Source organism: Aquarana catesbeiana, linkage group LG11, assembly GCF_042186555.1.
Source record: "Aquarana catesbeiana isolate 2022-GZ linkage group LG11, ASM4218655v1, whole genome shotgun sequence".
NCBI lineage: Eukaryota > Metazoa > Chordata > Amphibia > Anura > Ranidae > Aquarana > Aquarana catesbeiana.
The window spans coordinates 89,589,797-89,613,480 of record NC_133334.1 but is presented as its reverse complement, the minus strand read 5'-3'; the positions used below and the strand labels follow the sequence as shown (position 1 = coordinate 89,613,480).

Here is a 23,684-nt window from a genome sequence, read left to right as displayed (position 1 = left end):
CACACATGTTACATTGCTGTACTCTCTCCTGCACACACATGTTACATTGCTGTACTCTCTCCTGCACACACATGTTACATTGCTGTACTCTTTCCTGCACACATATGTTACATTGCTGTACTCTCTCCTGCACACACACGTTACATTGCTGTACTCTCTCCTGCACACACATGTTACATTGCTGTACTCTCTCCTGCACACACATGTTACATTGCTGTACTCTCTCCTGCACACACATGTTACATTGCTGTACTCTCTCCTGCACACACATGTTACATTGCTGTACTCTCTCCTGCACACACATGTTACATTGCTGTACTCTCTCCTGCACACACATGTTACATTGCTGTACTCTCTCCTGCACACACATGTTACATTGCTGTACTCTCTCCTGCACACATATGTTACATTGCTGTACTCTCTCCTGCACACACATGTTACATTGCTGTACTCTCTCCTGCACACACATGTTACATTGCTGTACTCTCTCCTGCACACACATGTTACATTGCTGTACTCACTCTCTCCTGCACACACATGTTACATTGCTGTACTCTCTCTCTCCTGCACATATTCCCTATTGATGGTAATCCGGGTTCTGTGTACATTTTGTACAACTGTGACAAGAGGGGGCTCTGACTCCTCCCACTCTTGCTCCAGCACACATTTCATTCTCCAAGCTGCACATTGGTGTCCTTTTATGAAACTGCGGTAAAATAGCGCTATTCAGTTCTCAGGTATTCTCAGAGGAGATCGCTCTCCTCTGAGTGCCTGTTTATGAAGGTCTGTAGATCGCTTCTCATGTTGAGTTGAGAAGTGATCTACAAACGCCGGGAACTCCTGAGAACGGCTCCTCTCACTGTAATCTCGCGTGATGTAGCGGGATTACAGTATGAGGAAGTGTAAAATACAAAAAGTTCAACACGAATCAGCACACATTATTCCCCAACATATTAATAAAATAATAATGTTAAATTTCCCTACACAATATACATTAACCTAATTATAAAAAAAACATTGTTTTTATCAATATTTAAAGATCATATATGTCCCTATTTAAATGTGAATGGTGTATAGTAAATGAATGTAATCCACATATGTAATGCAGCTATACACCATTCATATAAATGCAAAATACATTTATAATCATTAAAAAATAATTTTAATAAAGTATACAAGTATAAATATTTATTAATAAATTAAAATAAAATATATTTCATAATTGATAAACACCCGTATAACTGTAATAGAACATGCCATGGGTACAATCATATTTCAGGGTTTACAAAATTTTACCTAATTAAAAATTATATAAAAATGATATTAATAATAGCATTTAAATGCAGGTAGAATAATATATATACATATATATTTATAAATATGTATATATAAAGAACCGTTAACAGTTATTTACAATAAATATATATGTTATGTCAAACACCCCCCCCCCCCCCCCCCATAGCTCACATTTTTGTAAATATTTTATCATATCTTTTCATGTGAGAACACTGAAGAAATGACAATTTGCTACAATGTAAAGTAGTGAGTGTACAGCTTGTATAACAGTGTAAATTTGCTGTCCCCTCAAAATACCTCAATACACAGCCATTAATGTCTAAACCGCTGAAAACAAAAGTGAGCACACCCCTAAGTGAAAATGTCCAAATTTGGCCCAAAGTGTCAATTATTTTCCATTATTTTCCAGCACTGCCTTAACCCTCTTGGGCATGAAGTTCACCAGAGCTTCACAGGTTGCCACTGGAGTCCTCTTCCACTCCTCCATGACTACATCACGGAGCTGGTGGATGTTAGAGACCTTGCGCTCCTCCACCTTCCCTTTGAGGATACCCCAAAGATGCTCAATAGGGTTTAGGTCTGGAGACATGCTTGGCCAGTCAATGACCTTTACCCTCAGCTTCTTTAGCAAGACAGTGTTCGTGTTGGAGGAGTGTTTGGGGTTGTTATCATGTTGGAATACTGCCCTGCGGCCCAGTCTCTGAAAGGAGGGGATCATGTCACAGTACATGTTGGCATTCATGGTTGTCTCAATGAACTGTAGCTCCCCAGTGCCAGAAGCACTCACGAAGCCCCAGACTATGACACTCCCGCCACCATAATTGACTGTAGGCAAGACACACTTGTCTTTGTACTCCTCACCTGGTTGCCGACACACACGCTTGACACCATCTGAACCAAATAAGTTTAACTTGGTCTCATCAGACCACAGGACATGGTTCCAGTAATCCATGTCCTTAGTCTACTTGCCTTCAGTAAACTGTTTGCAGGCTTTCTTGTGCATCATCTTTAGAAGAGGCTTCCTTCTGGGATGACAGCCATGCAGACCAATTTGATGCAGTGTGCGGCGTATGGTCTGGGGCTGAGCACTGACAGGCTGACCCCTACCCCTTCAACCTCTGCAGAAATGCTGGCAGCACTCATACGTCTATTTCCCAAAGACAACCTCTGGATATGACACTGAGCACGTGCACTCAACTTCTTTGGTCGACCATAGCGAGGCCAGCTCTGATTGAAACCTGTCCTGTTAAACCGCTGTATGCAGTGCCGGGACATGGTCATACGGTGTCCAGGGTGAAGATGGCAAACTGCGCCCCCTGGGTGTAAAAAAAGGGCAGTGTTATTTCAAAACAAGAAAATGCTTAAAGTGGGGTTCCACCCAAAAAAACAAAAATACATGAAAAATCCTAAAAAAAAAAAAAAACAAAAAAAATTTGGATATTTTTTTTTTTTTAACTTACCTCTAAATGCCTGTTGCTAGGGGGTCCCTCGTAGTCTGCCCCTTCCAGTGCCTGGGCTGGTGACATCACTTCCCCCTCAGCACAGGAAGGGCTCCGCTCTGCTCCCTCCCTCCTGTCAATCATCTGGGACCCATTACAGGTCCCAGGCGACTGAGCGGCCAATCACGGCGCGCAGCGCCGCTCGCGCATGCGCAGTGGGTGCCAGGCTGTGAAGCCACAGCCCGGCGCCCACAGATGCAATGCTGGCGCCACTGAACGGAGGGGGAGACGAGCGGGGCTTCAATCCCCTGCATCGCTGGACCCAGGGACAGGTAAGTGTCCAATTAAAAGTCAGCAGCTGCAGTATTTGTAGCTGCTGACTTTTAATTTTTTTTTTTTTTTTTTTACTGGACCCCCTGGGTGGAACTCCTCTTTAAGGCAATACACACATTTTAACTATATGTATTTTTAGAGGCACTTAAAGTGCTTTGGAATAATAATGCAGAAAATGTGCTTGTAGAAAGGCCTGCTAACTGTTTTTTCTGTCAGAGCCCGTGTGAACATACTAAGTTTTCAGCTTTGCATTATTTTTTCGTAAGGTAGTGCCCAAATATTCACAAAAAAAGGGAAATACATTTTCTTATACTAGTAATGGCAGCGATCAGCAACTTATAGTGGATGTTAACTATGTTTCCTGTGTATGCTGCTTTTTACTCTGTAAAGTGCCCTGTATTGATTATCAACACAGAGCTGTGGGCTGTGATTTGTCACAGACGTTCAGCAGGTCCCAGCCATGAATCATTGGTTGGGATCTGCTGACAGTCTCCTGCTGTGTCAAATCACAGGGGTGTAGGCGGGTGGGAGCATACGCCCGACACCCTAAAACTGGCAGCGTCATACGCCTGTAGCTGCCACCCCGTAGCAGTATATGTACTGTGACGGGTTGTCTTTTCAAGTGGTTAAATGCCAATGGTATTTGTAATTTGCAGCATGGGCGGGGTTAATGTACTGCCACTGCTGGTCCACTGATGCATCAGTGTCTGACCAGCGGCAATTAAAGCGGAGCTCCACCTTAAACAAAAAATATCAAAAGCCAGCAGCTACAAATACTGCAGCTGCTGACTTTTAATAAATGGACACTTACCTGTCCCAGGGTCCAGCGATGTCGGCAGCCGAAGCCGATCAATCGCTTGTCTCTCGGCTGCCCCCAACGCCATCCTCGATCAGGGAATCAGGAAGTGAAGCGTTGCGGCTTCACTGCCCGGTTCCCTACTGCGCATGCGCGAGTCACGCTGCGCGTCTACACTGGTCCCCGTTGTGTTGTGGGAACTGTGTGTTTCTCACAACACAATGGGGGGGAGGGCAGTTGCAGCTAGCTGCGGCTAGCTATTCCCGGAAGTGGGTACAGATACCGGGTATTATACAGGTATCTGCACCCCCCTCCCCCCTGAAAGGTGCCAATTGAGGGGGGGAGGAATCCGATGAGCGGAAGTTCCACTTTAGGGTGGAACTCCGCTTTAATTAACCCCTTTGTGCTGCATTAGTGGCACCAGTGTCAGAGTTAATTAACCCCCCCCCCCATGCTGCAAATTACAGAAATTAAAAATAACATTGGTAATTAACCTCCCCTCAGCCTCATTTCCTCCCCCAATCGGATCCAGGCAGTTTATTTATGAATCTGCAGCAGATTCATTAATGAACTGTCTGGATCCGATTGGGGGAGGGGAGGAGGCTGAGGGGACATTAATTACCAATGTTATTTTTAATTTCTCTAATATGCAGCATGGGGGGGGGGGGTTAATGGCATGCCATTTGGCAATCATTAGCAGTGTTTAGTTCTTATTTTTGTGTGATATACACAGTTTGTTGGTTCCTCCTTGGTGGCTCCTCTAGGTTGCACGCGCAGCTTCAGCAGCAGCTCTCTACGCTCCTCCCATCTCGCCTCTGGCCGTGAGTGACGTCACGCCGCCGGGACGGGCCTACGAAGCAGCACCTTCATAGGGACAGTGAAGCGCTGACAGGGAAGGGCGTGTGCGGTGACTATCTGTCTAGGCTTGTGCCGGGTGCAGGAGCGCACTCGGCACATTACAGTAAAAGGTACAGAGACGATTAGCGGCGCCGGCTAGTGTGTACTGTGAAGCACACTGCCGGAACTTCACCTGCGCCCCCCCCCCCCCCCCTCCAGAAAATTGTACCGCCCAGGGCATCCGCCCCTTCCTTGTACCGGCCCTGGCTGTATGGTCTTGGCCACCATGCTGCAGCTGAGTTTAAGGGTCTTGGCAATCTTCTTATAGCCTAGGCCATCTTTATGTAGAGAAACAATTCCTTTTTTTCACATCCTCAGAAAGTTTGTTGCCATGAGGTGCCATGTTGAACTTCCAGTGACCAGTATGAAAGAGTGAGAGCGATAACACCAAATTTAACACACCTGCTCCCCATTCACACCTGAGACCTTGTAACACCAAGGAGTCACATGACACCGGGGAGGGAAAATGGCCAATTGGGCCCAATTTGGACATTATCACTTAGGGGTGTACTCACTTTTGTTGCCAGCGGTTAAAACATCATTGGCTGTGTGTTGAGTTATTTTGAGGGGACAGCAAATTTACACTGTTATACAAGCTGTACACTCACTATTTGACATCATAGCAAAGTGTAATTTCTTCAGTGTTGTCACATGAAAAGATATAATAAAATATTTACAATAATGTGAGGGGTGTACTTACTTTTGTGAGATACTGTACATAGATAGAGAGAGAAAGAGGCTGGCATCACAATTGTGCAATCACAGATATTGCATGTGACGCATTGCTGTGCATATCACATGCAATGTTTGTGTGATGCAAATTGAAATCATATTGCATTTGCACCAAAATGGTACAGGACCCTTTATTTGGTCTGCACTGGAATGGGATCACATCGGTGTGAAGACTCATGCGATCCGATTCCTGCACCATTACATAGTTGGCACTGCGATCTGTGAAATGATCTGGGGGTGTCATTAACTTTACATTGACACCCGCAGTGGTGCGCAGATGTCTATGCAGGTGTGATGTGGAAACCCGCACAGGAATCACGCTGGTTCCAGCATCATGCTTGACAAAGGAGCGCTGCTATGTTTTCCATCCATAGTGTGAATACTGGGAAACGTGTCGCACATTTGTGACATCACGGCCCCGCGCCATGCTTTGCTGTGCTTGCCAAGCCTCGTTGTGGCTCCCCTCTTACGGCCGTGTCATCTTTACACCTCGGATGGCAGACGGACTGAACACATATGGTGGCACAGCCTGTGACAGGACTGGACGTCCCATTTCCCCTTCTCCCGGAACCCACACCTGGTCACATGATCTGAGCAGTCATCTCATCTCTGCTCCGTCTGTCACTTTTACCAGGAGAAACCGCTGTGCCCCCCAAACCTCACACCATCCGCATCGCATTTCATGTGCTACCAGCCGGTTCTGGACTTGCTGAGACCTGCAGTCCCCCTCCTCTCTTCCCATCCACAGACATGAACACAGATGTGCCGTCTTCCATGTCACTGGATATTGGTTTTTATAAGAAATACTATATTGATACAGAGGCGCCCCTTTCCTTGTTTCTCCTAAGTTACATACACTGCTAATGACCTGAGATCAGCGGTGACACTCGGGATCGCCGCTCATCTCAGTGTCATAAAAGGACACCATTGTACTTCTCACACAGCTTGGAGAATGAAGAGAAGGCGGGTGCAGAGCTGAGTGACAGAGCAGCAGACCAATCGGCAGCCAGAGCTCATGCTGAGAGGCGGGGCTATGCAGATAGGAGTGTAGGAGAGGCTTCAGCGTCCCTCTTGTCACTGACACAAGGCGGGGACAGAAGTAAAAACAATCCCACATGGTGCCTATGTGTCAGAGGTGCTGCTGATCCGATGCTGAGCCCCTCCCCTGAGTTCTCTCTTTGGTTCCCAAAGTCTCCTCCCCTCTGGGCTCTCTCTCCTCATTGGACCGCGCCGCTCACTCTGTCCATCCTGCCCCTCCCCACCGGGATCCCTTCCCCAGATCTGCATCCCATTCCCCGCAAACTAAACCTTCCTCTTCTATGGGGCGCAGGGTGGAGGGACAGACAGTTATTGGATCCGGATTTTACCTCCCCCCCTACCCTGGCGTGACCTGCCCCACACATCCCGACACTGGACCCGATCTCATTGTAAGGTGATAATGACACTTACTATATCACCGATGGAAAGGCTGGGGTGTAATCACCGATAAATGCGCTGTAGGGCGCTGTTCTTCTTCTGTGACGAGAGCCGCTAGGAGACACGTCCTGTCGCTGCCAACGCACGTAAGAAAATGGCGCCGCTCAGCCCTCTCGTGCCGGTATAACCGTTATCCGTCCGCCCCCCGTGACCCCCCCGCACGGGACACGCGCTGCCTCTGACTTCGTTCAGTCATAATGTCCTGTGACGGGAGAAGACGGATTGCTGGAGAGGATTCGGTGCTCTTCACCCTCCAGCCTGCAGGTGGCAATAGAGAGCGCCGCTGTACAGTGAGGAAAGGCTGTGCACGTTCTCACTTATTCTATCCCCTTGTCAGGTGACTGGAGGAGGAAGAAGAACATGTTTATCAGTCTGTAAGTAGAGGGAGGAGCGGGGACAACTTACCACAGACCTTCCATCTCTACTCCTCACACAGAACCCTCATCTTCCTCACCCCCCCTCTCTCTTCCTCATTCCCCCCCCTCTCTCTTCCTCATTCCCCCCCCTCTCTTCCTCATTCCCCCCTCTCTCTTCCTCATCCCCCCCCTCTCTCTTCCTCATCCCCCCCCTCCTCTCTTCCTCATTCCCCCCCCTCCCTCCTCTCTTCCTCATTCCCCCCCTCTCTCTTCCTCATTCCCCCCCCTCTCTCTTTCTCATTCCCCCCCCCTCTCTCTCTCTTCCTCATCCCCCCCCCTCTCTCTCTCTTCCTCATCCCCCCCCCCTCTCTCTCTCTTCCTCATCCCCCCCCCTCTCTCTCTCTTCCTCATCCCCCCCTCTCTCTCTCTCTTCCTCATTCCCCTCCCTCTCTCTCTCTTCCTTATTCCCCCCCCCTCTCTCTTCCTCATCCCCCCCCTCTCTCTCTTCCTCATCCCCCCTTCTCTCTCTCTCTTCCTCATCCCCCCTCTCTCTCTTCCTCATCCCCCCTTCTCTCTCTCTCTCTTCCTCATTCCCCCCCTTCTCTCTCTCTCTTCCTCATTCCCCCCCTCTCTCTCTCTTCCTCATTCCCCCCCCCTCTCTCTCTTCCTCATTCCCCCCCCTCTCTCTCTTCCTCATCCCCCCTTCTCTCTCTCTCTCTTCCTCATTCCCCCCCTTCTCTCTCTCTCTCTTCCTCATTCCCCCCCTTCTCTCTCTCTCTTCCTCATTCCCCCCCTTCTCTCTCTCTCCCCCCTCAGGGCTCACTATAACACATGGAGGTCTCACTACTAGATTGTTCTGTGTGATAAGAGACTCATTCTATGCTCTGCACTGTCTGTATTTCTCCACAGTAAAGCTTCTTCCATCCATGTAGATCTCTACCTTATCATTACTAGAATGTTATTAAAAATCATCCTCAGTGATATAACAGAACATGAAACCGAGATTAACCTCTTCAGCCCCAGAAGATTTACCCCCCTTCATGACCAGGCCATTTTTTGCGATACTTTTACTAACAATTGCGCAGTCGTGCGACGTTGTACCCAAATACAATTTATGTCCATTTTCCCCACAAATAGAGATTTCTTTTGGTGGTATTTGATCACCTCTGCGGCTTTTTTTTTTTTTTTTGCGCCATAAACAAAAAGACAATTTAACCCCTTGCCACCCAGGCCAATTCTGACATTTCTCTCCTACATGTAAAAATCATCATTTTTTTTGCTAGAAAATTACACAGAACCCCCAAACATTATATATGTTTTTTTTAGCAAAGATCCTAGAGAATACAATGGCGGTTGTTGCAACTTTTTATCTCGCACGGTATTTGCGCAGCAATTTTTCTAATACGATTTTTCTTTTAGGAAAAAAAACAGTTTTGTGCTTTAAAAAAAAAAAAAAAAAAAAACAGTAAAGTTAGCCCAATGTTTTTGCATATTGTGAAAGATGAAGTTATGCCGCGTAAATAGATACCTAACGTGACGCTTCAAAATTGCACACACTCGTGGAATGGCACCAAAGTTCAGTACTTAAAAATCTCCATAGGCAATGCTTGAAATTTTTTTACTGGTTACATGTTTTGAGCTACAGAGGAAGTCTAGGGACAAAATTATTGCTCTCGCTCCAACGTTCACATCGATACCTCACATGTGTGGTTTGAACACCATTTTCATATGTGGGCGGGACTTACGTATGCGTTCGCTTCTGCGTGCGAGCTCACGGGGACAGGGGCGCCTTAAAATTTTTTATTTTTTTTTATTGTTAATTTTACTTTCTTTTTTTTAGTTTGCAACTTTTTGGGAAAAAAATGTTTTTGATCATTTTTATTCCTATTACAGGGAATGTAAACATCCCTTGTAATAGGAATATGGCACGATCAGTCCTCTTTACAGTGAGATATGAGGTCAATAAGACCCCACATCTCACCACTAGGCTGGGAAGTCTGAAATAAAAGAAATAAACCAATCACGGCTTCCCAGCCGAGGCGGCGCCGTTTTTTTTTTTTTTTAATGCAGAGGCCGGGCGTAACATCATAATATCGCGCCCAGCCTCCGATGATCATAGAGACTCCGCCGACCATCTGGTCTGCCGGAATTCTCTATGATCGACATCTGGGGCCAGCGAATCCTGTCCCCGACTCACCGATCGTAGTGGTGAGTCGGTAGAAGTACCGGAGGGAGGGGACGTCCCCTCTCGCTTCTCATAAGAACGATCAAATGGTGGAACAGCCGCTATGATCGTTCTTATGGTGTAGGGAATCACCGGCTGAAAACGGCAGCTACAGGCATCATTTAGATTTCACCGATCAAATTCCATCACGTCATGTGACGGTGGGAGGGCGGCAACAGGTAAAAAAAAAATGTATAATTTTTTTACTTGTTGTAAACGGTGTTCAAACCACACATGTGAGGTATCGCCATGATTGTGAGAGCGGGAGCAATTATTCTAGCACAAGACCTCCTCTGGAACTCTAAACGGGGAACCATAAAATTATTATTAAAGCGTTGCCTATGGAGATTTTTAAGTGCCAAAGTTAGGCGCCATTCCACGTGTTTGCGCAATTTCAAAGTTTGACATGTTATCTATTTACTCAGCGCAACATCATCTTTCACATTATACAAAAAAAAATTGGGCTAACTTTACTGTTTTTTTTTTTTTTTTTTTTTTTTTAATTATTTATTGAAGTGTATTTTTCCCCAAAAAATTGTGTTTGAAAGGCCGTTGCGCAAATAGAGTGACATATATGAATGACATATTGCGACCACCATTTTATTCTTTAGGGTCTCTGCTAACAAAATATATATATATATATATATATATATATATATATATATATATATATATATATATATATGTATGTTTGGGGATTGTATGTAATTTGCTAGCAAAAAATACAGATTTTAACTTGTAAGCAACAAGTGTCAGAAAAAGGCCTGGTCTTGAAGAGGTTAAATCCCTGTACTGTTATTTGAATACATTACTGACTCTGCAGCCTGGACAGTGGTGCTGCTTTGTCCCTCTGCATGATGGGTCGTCACACACAGCTTACCCTGCACACTCTCTACTTCTCCCTGCCAGAGCTGCTGGGCTAGAGAAGAGGAGAAAGAGGACCCTGCGGCTGCTGGGTGGCGGTCCCACCTACCACTCAGACAGCAGGAGGGCAAGGATTGGTGGCAGAATATCCCGGGGAGAGAAAGCCCACCCAGGGAGCTGCGAAGGGCTGCTGGGAACTGCAGGGATTTGTGGGGGATGTAGTCCCCATCTGGAGAATTTAAACTGAGATACTTGTTGGTACTATAAGTCCCAGGAGGAAGTTGTGCCAGATGGAGGAGGAAAACCCTGGGATTGATGGGGGGGGGGGGGGGGGTGTGTGTAGTGCAGCGATCGCGGTCACTCCATGTCCCTAGGACGCAGTGCAACCCGGTCTCTGTAAAGAGCCAATGACGTGGCTCTTTAATCGCATCCAATCACATGTAAATACGGAAGTGAAGTTTATCGGCTCTCCTCGCCTCACAATGACAGAGTGCGAGGAGAGGAGAGCGGATCAGAGGCAACTCCTTGCAGGGGAGACCTGTACAGATAATCGGGGCACTAATTATCAGTGCAGCCCTAGCAGTGCCCATCAGTGCCGCCTCATCAGCACACATCATTCTTTTTCTGTCTGTATGTATGGACACCGCACAGTACCACTTCTCTTGTCCTGTATGCTGGGTGTCATTATAATGCTGTAATTCTTTCTGGACTCTACAAACATTGGTGTGGCACTAACTGGTTATCTTATGTTTTTGGATTTCTTCCAGGACACTCATAGAAGCGGGATTGATGTGCCATATGAGACCATCCCCTCTGAAGCTAGTTGGCAGGATTACACTTGCGATATTTGATATTAAAAACAAAAGATCTACTACATCTTACACAAGTACATAGATTGTAAGCTGTGTGGTATGGGGAAATGATGGGTCACATTACAGGGCCATCATTATGGTGGTGGGGTGCATATATTGCAGAGTGCCCCTTATGATGGGGAATCCTAGATTGCAGGTTGTTGGGTACAGGTGTAGATGGAAGAGGGCGTCAGTTTGCAGGGTGATCCCTAACTGCTTAGCGCCAACCGTACGCACATATGCGGCCTCGGCTTTAAGGGGTTATACCGGGGGAATGATGCCTGCACCATTTTTTTAGAGCGGGCGGTCGGCTCTTCAGGGATAACAACTAATGTGGCTAAAAGCTGCTCGGCTGTTATCCCAAAGGAAACAGAGGGGACATTCCGCCGCTCTTCCCGGACCTCCTGTCCCACCAGGAGACCCGATCCACGATCTGCCACTTCCGCCGGCTAGAGTAATGCCCCATACACACGGTCGGATTTTCCGATGGAAAATGTCCGATCGGAGCGTGTTGTCGGAAATTCCGACCATGTGTGGGCTCCATCGGACATTTTCCATCGGATTTTCCGACACACAACGTTGGAGAGCAGGAGATAAAATTTTCCGACAACAAAATCCGTTATCGGAAATTCCGATCGTGTGTACACAAATCCGACGGACAAAGTGCCACGCATGCTCAGAATAAATAAAGAGATGAAAGCTATTGGCCACTGCCCCGTTTATAGTCCCGACGTACATGTTTTACGTCACCACGTTTAGAACGATCAGATTTTCCGACAACTTTGTGTGACCGTGTGTATGCAAGACAAGTTTGAGCCAACATCCGTCGGAAAAAATCCTAGGATTTTGTTGTCGAAATGTCCGAACAAAGTCCGACCGTGTGTACGCCCTATAAGACTGGAAGGAAGCCGTTTCTGGCTTCCTTCCAGTCTTCTTTCTGTAAACATGGAAGGAACGTCACAACGTCACTTCCCGTTTACTTGGCTGCCAATGGTGCCGTTTAAAAAGAAAAAAAAGACAGTATTCACAATCGCCGTTTTGGGACTTTAAAGTGCATAGGAGGGATTTGGGGTCTTGTAGACCCCCGATCCCTCCATAAAGAGTACCTGTCACCACCTATTACTGTCACAAGGGATGTTTACATTCCTTGTGACAGCAATAAAAGTGATGACATTTTTTTTTTTTAAAGTGACAATGTAAAAAAAGAAAAATAAATAAGAATTCTTTTTTTAAAGCGCCCCCGTCCATGCGAGCTTGCGCAGCAAAGAAAACGCACACGTAATTCGCACTTGCATATGTAAACAGTGTTTAAATCACACATGTGAGGTATCGCCACGATTGTTAGAGTGAGAGCAATAATTATAGCACTAGACCTCTAACTCTAACCTGGTAACCGTTAATTTTTATTAAAGCGCCGCCTATGGAGATTTTTAGGTACCGTAGTTTGTCGCCATTCCACGAATGTGTGCAATTTCAAAGCATGACATGTTAGGTATCTATTTACTCGGCATAACATCATCTTTCACATTATACAACAAAATTGGGCTAACTTTACTGTTTAGTTTTTTTTTAATTCATGAAAGTGTCTTTTTTCCCAACGTTTGAAAGAGCGCTGCGCAAATACGGTGTGACATAAAATATTGCAACAATCGCTATTTTATTCTCCAGGGCAGGGATATGCAATTAGCGGACCTCCAGCTGTTGCAGAACTACAAGTCACTTGAGGCATAGCAAGACTCTGACAGCCACAAGCATGACACCCAGAGGCATGATGGGACTTGTAGTTTTTGCAATAGCTAGAGGTCCGCTAATTGCATATCCCTGTTCTAGGGTCTATGCTAAAAAAATATATAAAATGTTTAGGGGTTCTAAGTAATTTTCAAAAAATACGTATTTTAACTTGTAAGCAACAAATATCAGAAATAGGCTTAGGCATGAAAGGGTTAAGAAAGGTAAGGAGGTGAACATCACCGATCATTACTAGGTACATAAAAAGGTGACGGCAGGCCTTTACCCTTCTTGATAGCTTCAGTAATGTAAAAATGCTTACAAAAAATTGTATTACTGTTTTTTGTAAAACAAATAAAGACGATTGAAACAGAAAGACCGAGTAGCCCATCCTCCTTTTTTTTTTTTTTTTTTTTTTTTGTTAAGCTTATTGTCTAAGTATAGATCTAGGTTTGTCTCAAGCATGTTTGAAGCCATTTACTGTTGTCTGTCTCACTACCTCTGCTGGTAGTTTATTCCAAGTATCAACTACCCTGTCAGTAAAATAATAGTTTTTAAGATTAGTTTTGAACTTTCCTCCAGTTAGTTTGAGGTCATGTCCCATGTTCTTGATTTTGGTTTTATATTGAAAAAACTGCCCTTCCAAACCTTGTTCACCCCCTTGATGTATTTAACCACTTCCAGACAGGGCCATCTTAAGAGCATTATAGGCCCCCGGGCAATACTGTGCACTGGGGCCCTGTCTACAAAATCACGCATGAGAATAAAAATGCAAATGATCAAAAAGGCTATATTTATTGGTACTTCCAACAAAATCAGTGTTTAAACATTAACACAACGTTTGGACAATATAACACGAGTTTGATGGGCACAGTGGCTGCGTTTGATGGGCACAGTGGCAGCTTTTGAGGGGCACAGACAGTGGCTGTGTGTGATGCACAACTTGAATGTACTTAGGTAGACATCGTTAGACTTACTTGAGGCCGCCAGCCTGGTGCAGTACAGTGTGTCACTCACAGCAGCAAGGAAGTGCCAGCTATCAAGGGCCGTCTTTCCGCTCCGCTCCCTCTCCACGCTGTCTGAAGAACATGGCAGAGGTGGGCGGAGCTTGTTCACTAGCAGCTGGGGCAGCCGCGGCGTGCTATGAATGCTGGGGCAGCCGCAGCCTCTGACTGACGTCACTGGTTGCTAGCTAGACGCATCTGACACAAGGAAAATGATGACCCAATCCAATGGGCTCATGGACGTATGTGCAGGCATACACTATAAAATACATCTGCATTTGTGGTGCCTGGGAGCCCCAGATGCTGCGTGATTCTGCCCATATGAATGAATTACAAGATACGCTGTACAAATACAAATGTACATATACATATACAAACTGTACATATACAAATGTAAACACCACTACTTGTGTTTACAGGAACATATGTATGGGCCAATGCATGTCCATCTGTAAATGCAAAAACCAGTACTTATACACCCGAGTACAGCATCATTTTTAATTCATTCCTATGGGCAGAATTAAGCGAACAACTGGGGCTCCTAGTCGCCACAATAACAGACGCACTTAAAGTGGAGCAATCCTCCTCCAATCAACATTGATTACTTTTAATCCTCATGCTGCTAGCATTAGTAAATAGATAGGAAAGTATACAGAATATCTACTTTTTTTTTTTTACATTTCTTCAGGGACTTCCTGGTTTCTTGCCTGGGCAAATGATGTCATACATCCCAGGAGTCTTAGGAGGGGAGGAGAGGAGGAGGGGTTTTCTTAGCTAAGCACACCCTCCTGCCTGCATGCTTGAGCTAAGGGCAGATGGATTCCAAGAAGTAAATGCTACATGAATCATTTGACCTTACTCAAGATGGTCACAGCCAGAAATGCTAGGAGGTGTTTTTCAAAGTAATTTCTTAACAAAAAAAAAAAAGCAGAGACATGGATGGACTGGGGAGTTTGCGTTGAATATCAAAAAATAATTAAAGTGATTGTAAACTCTCGTATTTTTAAAAAAAAAATACAAATAACAAACATGTTATTTTTGCCTGCTCTGTTGCAGTGGTTTTACACAGAGCAGCCCCGATCCTCTTCTCGGGTCCCTCTTCGGCTCTCCTGGCCCCTTCCTCTTGTCAAGCAGCTTGCTATGGGGGCACCCGAGCCGAGTCACAGCTCTCTGTGTCCATTCAGACATGGAGCTGCGGCCCAGCCATTCCCCCTCTCTCTCCTGATTGGCTGACTGACTAACTTTGATTGACAGCAGCGGGGCCCAATGGCGCCACTGCTGTGTTTCAGCCAAACAGCAGGGAGAGTCTCGGATGGCAGAGACTTTCGCAGATATCGCTGGCCAGAGATGGGGCTCTGGTAAGCATTAGAGGGCTGCTACACACAGAAGGCTTTTTATCTTAGATAAAAAAAAAACCTCTGCCTTTACAACTTCTTTAAATGGTGTTTTGGTTTGTGGTGCTCAGATGCAGTGAAGATCCGCTGTACGCATATACATCTGGAAATACGCGTGTTCATGAGCCAAATAGCCTCATCACTACTAGACCCCCCCATAAAAATGGTTCTACATATTCATGAAAAGGCTATTAGTAATGAACTATCATGTATGAATATACTGTATCTGTTCCCAGTGATTCTATGAGCCAGCTCTCTGAACACTTTTTTTTTTTTAGGCATTAGGTTACCAGGTCTTTCCTGAACCCTGCCCAATTGCTTGGCTTGGGACTGAAACGTAGAATGTGACAACAAATGTACATAGTCAATCTATAGACCAGGGTAGGCAACCTGGGGCTCTCCAGCTGTTGTGGAACTACATTTCCCATGAGGCATTGCAAGGCTGGCAGTTACAATTATTCCCAGAGGCATGATGGGACTTGTAGTTCCGCAACAGCTGGAGAACCCAGGTTGCCTACCCCTGCTATAGGTACATACTGTACTAGGACCAATTTAGACAGCAGCCAATTAACCTACCAGCATGTCTGGAGTGTGGGAAGAAGACCAAGTACCCCTGTGCTATGAGGCATAAGTGCTTAATACTAATTGCTCAATTAACTGACTGAACCCCGCATAAAAACCAACTTGCTTCTCCAATTCATATTTTTGCATGACAGCCATGGTAGGAAGGAAAATTAACTCCTGCACATGGGTGTTACTGTAAGAGCCATTATGACATCATGAAAAGTATGTGCTTTTTCTTAGAAAAAATACATACTTTTTTTTATGATGTTTTTTTTTCTGCAGTTCTATCTGGGTTGGGTTGGGTTGGGTTGTGTGGTCAGCTTAGTGGCGTCTATAGTTAAACATGCTACATCCACCTGCTTCACTTCTTTACTATGCAGTGCTCAGGCACTAAATATAGAGCAGATCAAGAGACAGCACATATATAAGATGACAGCTCAGAGGAAAAGGTCACAGGTCCCCACATATACACAGCATGTCATGGAGCACTAGCCTGCTCCTGTGTTTATTACATAACTTTAGGAACCACTACAGGTCTTATACAAACTGTAATACCTTGCTACAAGGAATAAGAATCCAGCTTTCAGCAGCTTACGATGGTCAGATTAATTAAAGCTCATGGTTGCCTGGGACAATGCTCAAACAATACTGCAAATCTACTGCTAGTAACATGAGAGTAGAACGTCACTCAGGATATAGCACTATGCCATGGCATGGATTGCTTCTATCTGCTGAACTAACAGACAAAACCTAGCCACTACCCACAAACGCACATATCCAATAAGTGAGATACATAGAAGTGTTTTTGTTATATCTGTACTGTTCTTAAGGCACATATGAAGCCACAAATGTTTAAACACTCATCAGGTACCAACAATGAACATACTCTTTTTTTGTTTCTTGAATATCTGCAGATTAAAGTGTAATTCCAGCTTAAACCTAACATACCTTCAAACTGTCCCCTCCCTCCTCCTAACATCTGTGCTAAGTAGCTTGTGTAAGAAAGGTGTATATACTTACATATTTTCAGGCCGCTCCAGTCTGGCCATGTGATCAGCTTCCCTGTGTCAGCTAGTGCAGCTGCAGAGGAGAGGAGGGACCACCAACACTGGATGGGCCATTGAAGTTTATGGGCGACGTCACGTCTCAAGGCTTTATTAGCCGCTGTCGGGCACTCAGAATACACATCTTTCTTACACAGGTTTGTTACCATGTGTGTTAGGAAGGGGGAGGAGACAGTTTAAAAGGTTAGTTAGCATAGTGCATGTGACCAGACCTGAGTTTGTAGCTCTCCTCCGACTGGGTCTGTCTGCCGCATATTAGCACTATATGTCCATTAAACTATGACATAAGCAAGAAGCATTTGGCATTCTGCACAGTAATGTAGGGTCTGGCCAGAGAGGAACTACTTTGACACAGTTAGCCAGCTTGAACATGTATTTCACTTTATGCAATCCGAAAATCCCTGCTTTTCTGCAAAAGTTTGCTACAAATAGGTAAAGCTTTATAGCAGTATGCAGAGGGTAATTCAGAATTTCCAGTGTTTACAGGAGCCTATATATCAGCCCATAGCTAATGACAGAACATATCCCCTCCTCCTGCACCGCAAATGAGATCATCTGCAGCCTGTCACCATTCTACTATGGACCCCACATAACCCATCATTATCCTTCATATAACCCATTACACTGATAGTTCACCTCTACATCTGCTAGTTAGCACCTATGTAACAAATGACCTCTGCCCCTGGATCCTCTGTAAAACACCAGATAAACTATGACGGTCATATCTGCCCCACACTTATTATCTTGTCCTTCATGGCTCTAGCCAGCACCTGCTCATTAGCTGGCTGTCACCCTTCATATGTGCACCTATACTCTCACCTGTGTCACTGACATCTGCACCCACTGCCATCTGTAATAATCCCCAGGACACCAGGCATACCCAACCCTTCAGGCTAACCCCCTGTCCACCATCTCACCCCCCCCCCCCCCCCCCAAGTCCCAATAACTTTTCATTTTAATTAATCGCCTGTGTGTTATCACATCCATTGTGTCAGATCCCTCTGCTCCCTACTAGCCTTTCCCCTCCTTATCACTGCAATTTATTCCTACAGCTGGCATGTCAACCCCTGTCCCTGTCAGTCCTGTGCCCGTCTTCTGATCAACCCACCTGTCACTGTAACACCTATAGGTCTCATTGTCCTTGTGTGTCATCACCTCCCTCGTGTCAGATCACCCAGCTCCCTATGTTATCTCTTCTCTATTGGTCACTGTGGCTCATCCATACAGTTTGCAAGTAAACCATTTCCACTATCTGGTCACCTGTCACTACTCCCACTGCACCCATCACAACATGTCACTGTAACCTCTACAGGTCAGATGTCCCATTGCATCCTGTGAGATCTCCCTGCTTCCTATGAAACCTCTCCAAATAAACCCCTGTCCCTGTTGACAGCCCCCACCCTTCTGCTTGTCACTGCTGGACCTTTCACTGTAACCTCAACAGGTATTATTCCCCATTTCCCCCTGTGTCAGATCCCTCCGCTCCCTATGTATCCTATCCTTATCACAATGCACTATACAAAACACATATCATCTCCTGTTCATGATGACAGTCCTGCCCCCCATCTCATCACTCCACCTGTCACCGAGTCCCCCAATAATCTCTCCCTCATGTTGTCCCTATAGCAGGTCATATGCCCCTGTGTGTTATACTGTGTCAGATCCCTCTGCTCCCCGTCTATCCTCTCCTCTCCTTATTGAGATTCACCCATAGAGTCCTCATATCTCCTCCTGTCCCTGGTGACAGCCCTGACAACTTCTAATCCCCCTCATGATTTCTCACTGTGACCCCTACAAGTCTTATTTGCCATTGCCCCCTGTGTGTCACCCCATGCCCTGTCAGCCCCCTCTGCTCCTTGTCATTGTGTTTCATTCATACAGCCCACATGTCCTCCCATACTGCCCTTTGGAGGCCCTCTCACCTCTGTGCCCCTTGCCCTTCATCTTGTCCTGCACTGTCCCAGCTTATCATCCTGCTGTCACCCTTCATGCCCTGTCACTTCACCTTTCAGCCCTCACTCTACCCGCCTCCCCTCCGGCTTACCCCATAAGCCACTCCATGTCTGCCGCCCCCTCCGGCTCAGCTCATCCTCGGGGTCTCCCGCTCCCCGGCTTCAGCTCCGGTGTTCTGCCGAGAAAGTTCCCCTCGTCGGATAAGGACCCCCCTGTACTGCACAGGCGCATCGCTTGCGCAGTACGAGCCGGCGGAAATAGCCGAAGGTGAATAGTTGTAAATCAGCTGTACACGACGCCTGTAAGAGGGCCCCTCGCGGGCTCGCTCCGCTTGCCACGCTTCGGGCACGGCCTCGTTACGCTCGGCACTTTTTCATTCTACCTCTAGGTCCACTTGGATGGTGGGGCTTGAACCTGGACTCAGGGCGCAGGCGCCGTGTACAGCTGATTGAAGGTTTTCAGCTTCGGCTATTTTCGGTGGCTCCTTAGTCGTTCTTACTGCGCAAGCGCTGCGCCTGCGCAGTACAGGGGGGTCCTTATCCGCCGGGGGAACTTTCTCGGCAAGACACCGGCTCCGGCGGAAGTAAACACAGCACCGCCCACAGCAAGCACACTTCCGGGTCTGACGTCACCCGGCGGAGAGCAGCATGGGAGGAGGAGGAGGGTGCACAGTGCATTGTGGGGGGAGGGGGCGGGGACAGCTGTACAAGCTGCAATGTGCAGTGTCATGGGGAGCTGTCAGCTTATATGTGCTGATCAGCCTGAACCCTGAGCTGTCCTGTGTGCTCTCCTGAGCAGTCACCACACACATACAATCATGACCGTGGAATAAATATGACATTTATCAGTGCACATGTGAAAAAGTAAACCCTCAGCTGGATTCACACCTATGCCTATTTATTAAAATCTATGGAAATGCATTAAAACACGTCAACGCAGAGTACTTTTAGGATCTGTTCGCACCTGTGCACTTTAAATGCATGCAAAATTGTGCGTTTTAAAAATGCTCTAAAAACACGTCACGTTTGATGTGTCATTAAATGTTAATCACACCCTAAATGCGGCAAGAAAATGCATGTTTTGCTGCACAGGAAAGGCACAACAAATGCAGCAAAACAATATAAAAAACATGAAAGTAGATATGGCGCTGTTCCGTTAATATATATATTCCTAATAACAGGTGCTTTTTGGAGGATTAAAAAGAGGTGCTAGTAAACCCACTGCCACTAACCAATTAGTGGGAAAGGTCAGTGAGAGAAAAAAAATTGAATACAAATAATGCTGCTGGTAGGTGCTATTAATTAAACCCCAGTTAAGGATGAACAAAAATGTCTGCTTGAAAACAGTGTGAAAAATATAAACTATAAATAATAAATAAATCAAACCAATATGATGATTCTGATGTGTTGAATAAAAAACTAAGTGTATATAATACAAATCCATGAAATGAAAAGGTGGTGTTTAGGTATATTTAAATACTTTACATACTGAGAACATATTCACCTTTCTCTATTTGTCACCATAAAATACAATCTGAAACAAATAATTATGTGAAAAATATATAAAGCTGGATAGATCCCCCAACATATAAAACTACCAATTTATCAATAATGGCTAATCTATCACAATAGTGCAAAGATATATGAGCTCAATAAAGTGCTAATTGTGCCATTGAAAAACCAACTATTAATCTTATACTCCTTAAAACAATAGTCCAAAATCCATTTGAAATCAATAAAGTGCTCTTGTGCCAGTGAGGAAATCCATTTTCTAATCTACCGTATTTATCGGCATATAACACGCACTTTTTTCCCCTGAAAATCAGGGGAAAATCGTGGGTGCGTGTTATAGGCCGATCCCCCCCCAATTGTGTGTGATCGGAGCGATCGCGGCTATTGCCGCGATCGCCGCCGACATACACAGCCGTGTGGAAATTCAAATACGGCGCCGAGACTGCAGGGACTCGGCGGAGCGGAGCTACACATAGCCGAGAGTCCTCGGGTTTTCTCGGCGCTGCTTACAGTCCCGCCCATAGGGCGGAACTGGGCGGGACTGTAAGCGGCGCCGAGAAAACCCGAGGACTCTCGGCTATGTGTATCAGCGCTCCGCCGAGTCCCTGCAGTCTTGGCGCCATATTTAAATTTACACAGGGCTGTGTATGACGGCAGGGATCGCGGCGATCCCACAAAGCTGCACGGGGGCAAGGCTGCACGGGGGGGCAAGGCTGCACTGGGGCAAGGCTGCACTGGAGAAAAGCTGCACTGACATGGCTGCACTGACATTGCTGCACTGACAAGGCTGCACTGACATGGCTGCACTGACATGGCTGCACTGACAAGGCTGCACTGGGGCAAAGCTGCACTGACAAGGCTGCAATGGACACTGGGGCAAGGCTGCACTGACAATTCTGCACTGGGGCAAAGCTGCACTGACAAGGCTGCACTGACAAGGCTGCAATGGACACTGGGGCAAGGCTGCACTGACACTGACAAGGCTGCAGATGGACACTGATAACGCTGCATTGATGGGCATTTTAATGTAAGTTTTTCTTCCTTAAACTTTACTCCTAAAAGTTTTTTTCCTTAAAATTCCCTCCTTAACTTGGGTGCGTGTTATACGCCGGCGCGTGTTATACGCCGATAAATACGGTAATTAACTTCTCAATGGGTGATCACACCGTGCGTGCCTTATTCGTGCTCCTATTACGGCTGCACTCACCAGATCCTTCTCCCACTCCTGGGGTCTAAGGCGGCATCCACAGTATATGCCACTGTGGACCTCTAGCGGCGGTGGCGAAAAAGCGTGGAAAAAACGGATTTCTCAGGACGTTTCCCAGGAAGCAATAAATTCGGGAAATAGTCTAAATCCCGAAAATGTCCCGGGAAATTCGGGACAGTTGGTAAGTATGCAAAGGCTGTTGGTAGTTGTAATTTCCCATTCAAAGAATACTGTGAATGAGTGACGCGGACGGGTGGACGGAGCCCTGCCCAGGATGCGTCTTTTTTTTTTAATTGTGGCAGCAGACATGGGGCGAAGATCCCCAGTCTGCTGTCAAGGCGGGGATCAGGGGGAGGGGGGTGCAGGGGCAGCTGCAGCACTAACATGTTACACCCTGAATATGGGTTTAACATGTAACATGTTAGAAAAGGTGAACTTATCCTTTGCTTGTAGCTTGTTCACTTGGTTACCCATAGCAACTACTCTCATCTTCTCTGTCTTGCTGAATTAACCTTGTGTAGAAGTGTTACTTCATACCCCACATGTACTTAAAGTAGTTGTAACCCTAAAAAAAAGAGCTTTTGTTCCCTTATAGCAGATTAAACAGCACAGTGCTTGCGCTGTCCAATCTGTCCAGTTCTAAGCTGTAAAAAACCTGGATGATCCTTCCTGTTCCTGTGTCCTACTCTGTGCGCTGACCACGGTAATCATGGCTGCTGATCCATGATTTCCGTGGTCAGTTTACGTCATCTGCTGCTCTCCTCTCGCCCCTCCCTGCCTGTCAGCTCCTGTGTGTCTCTCCCTCTCTCCATCCTCCCTCCTGTCGCTATTAGTAGCTGGCAGCAAAAGTAAAGAAACATTACTGCCAGCCCCTCTGTTCTATCGATCTATCCCACACTGTGTAAATGTTTTTTTAAACAATGCCTGTAATTACCTTATCTCTGATCTGTTCTGGCTGGTCGTGTGACCTGCAGCCGCTCTCCTTCCCCATCTAAGGGCTACAGCAGGAGCTGAGCGGCCAGCACAGTGGTTACATGACCTCCCCGGCTGAGGTCAGAGGGGAATCTCCGCCCCCTCCTGCTGTGGCCCAAGGATTGGAGGAGGAGAGCGGCCGGAGGTCAAGTGATTGGAGATAAGGTATTTACAGGTATCCTTTTATCAAAACAGTTCCATGGTGTAAGATGGATTAATAGAACAGAGGGGCTGGTTGTAATGTTTCTTTACCTTTACAACCACTTTAACAGACCTAAGTTCTTTGGAATATGCCAGAACCAACATGCCCTCCTTTGATGATGCAGCTTACAGTTCAATATGAACACTCTCCTTTGCTTGATCTAACTAGAATAATGGACTGGCCCAGGCATATCTCCATGAGGTGAGAGTCCATTAAATGGATAATAAAGTATTTTTTAAAAATAAACATGACATACTTACCTGCTATCGGAGGACCTGTCATCTCACCAGGTCCCATGCTTAAAGGATAAGTTCATGTTTTCCAAAAAAATAAAAAATGCACATCTTTTAGCAGGTAAAAGAAATGTGCATTTATTATTATTTTTTTATCGGGAGCCTGCAAAGCATTGCATCCATGATCATGGGTGCTATACAGGGCTTTTACAGACTCTGTGTTTAAGCTGTGTGCTTGTACCTCGTACGAGCATTCAGTTACAAACTGTCAGGAACCCCGATCCTCCTCTTTTCAGGTCCCCCGCCAATGCTTCTGGCCCCTTCTCTTCTGCCGAGTGCCTCCATAGCAAGCAGCATGCTATGGGGGCACCTGAGCAGGCTCCCTCCTGAGCCGCTGCTCTATGTATCCATTTACACACAGAGCACGGCTCAACCTTGCACCTGCTCTCTACTCATTGGTCCACTGGCTGTGATTGACAGTAACAGGAGCAAATGGCTCTCTCAGCAAAATGAGGAGAGGGAGACCCAGGAGAGCCAAGGCTCCTGTGCACAGTACTGGAGGAAGTTCGGGCTCAGGTGTTGGGGGGG

The 23,684-nt window shown here is 46.1% G+C and overlaps 1 long non-coding RNA gene across 1 annotated transcript; it reads left to right on the top strand.

Annotated features, from left to right (window-relative positions):
- The first annotated feature begins 6,604 nt into the window (after positions 1-6,604).
- Positions 6,605-13,368, top strand: LOC141112185 (uncharacterized). Its single transcript, XR_012236539.1, has 2 exons — positions 6,605-7,343; positions 11,181-13,368. It is a non-coding gene; the product is annotated as an uncharacterized lncRNA (long non-coding RNA).
- The last annotated feature ends 10,316 nt before the right edge of the window (positions 13,369-23,684 follow it).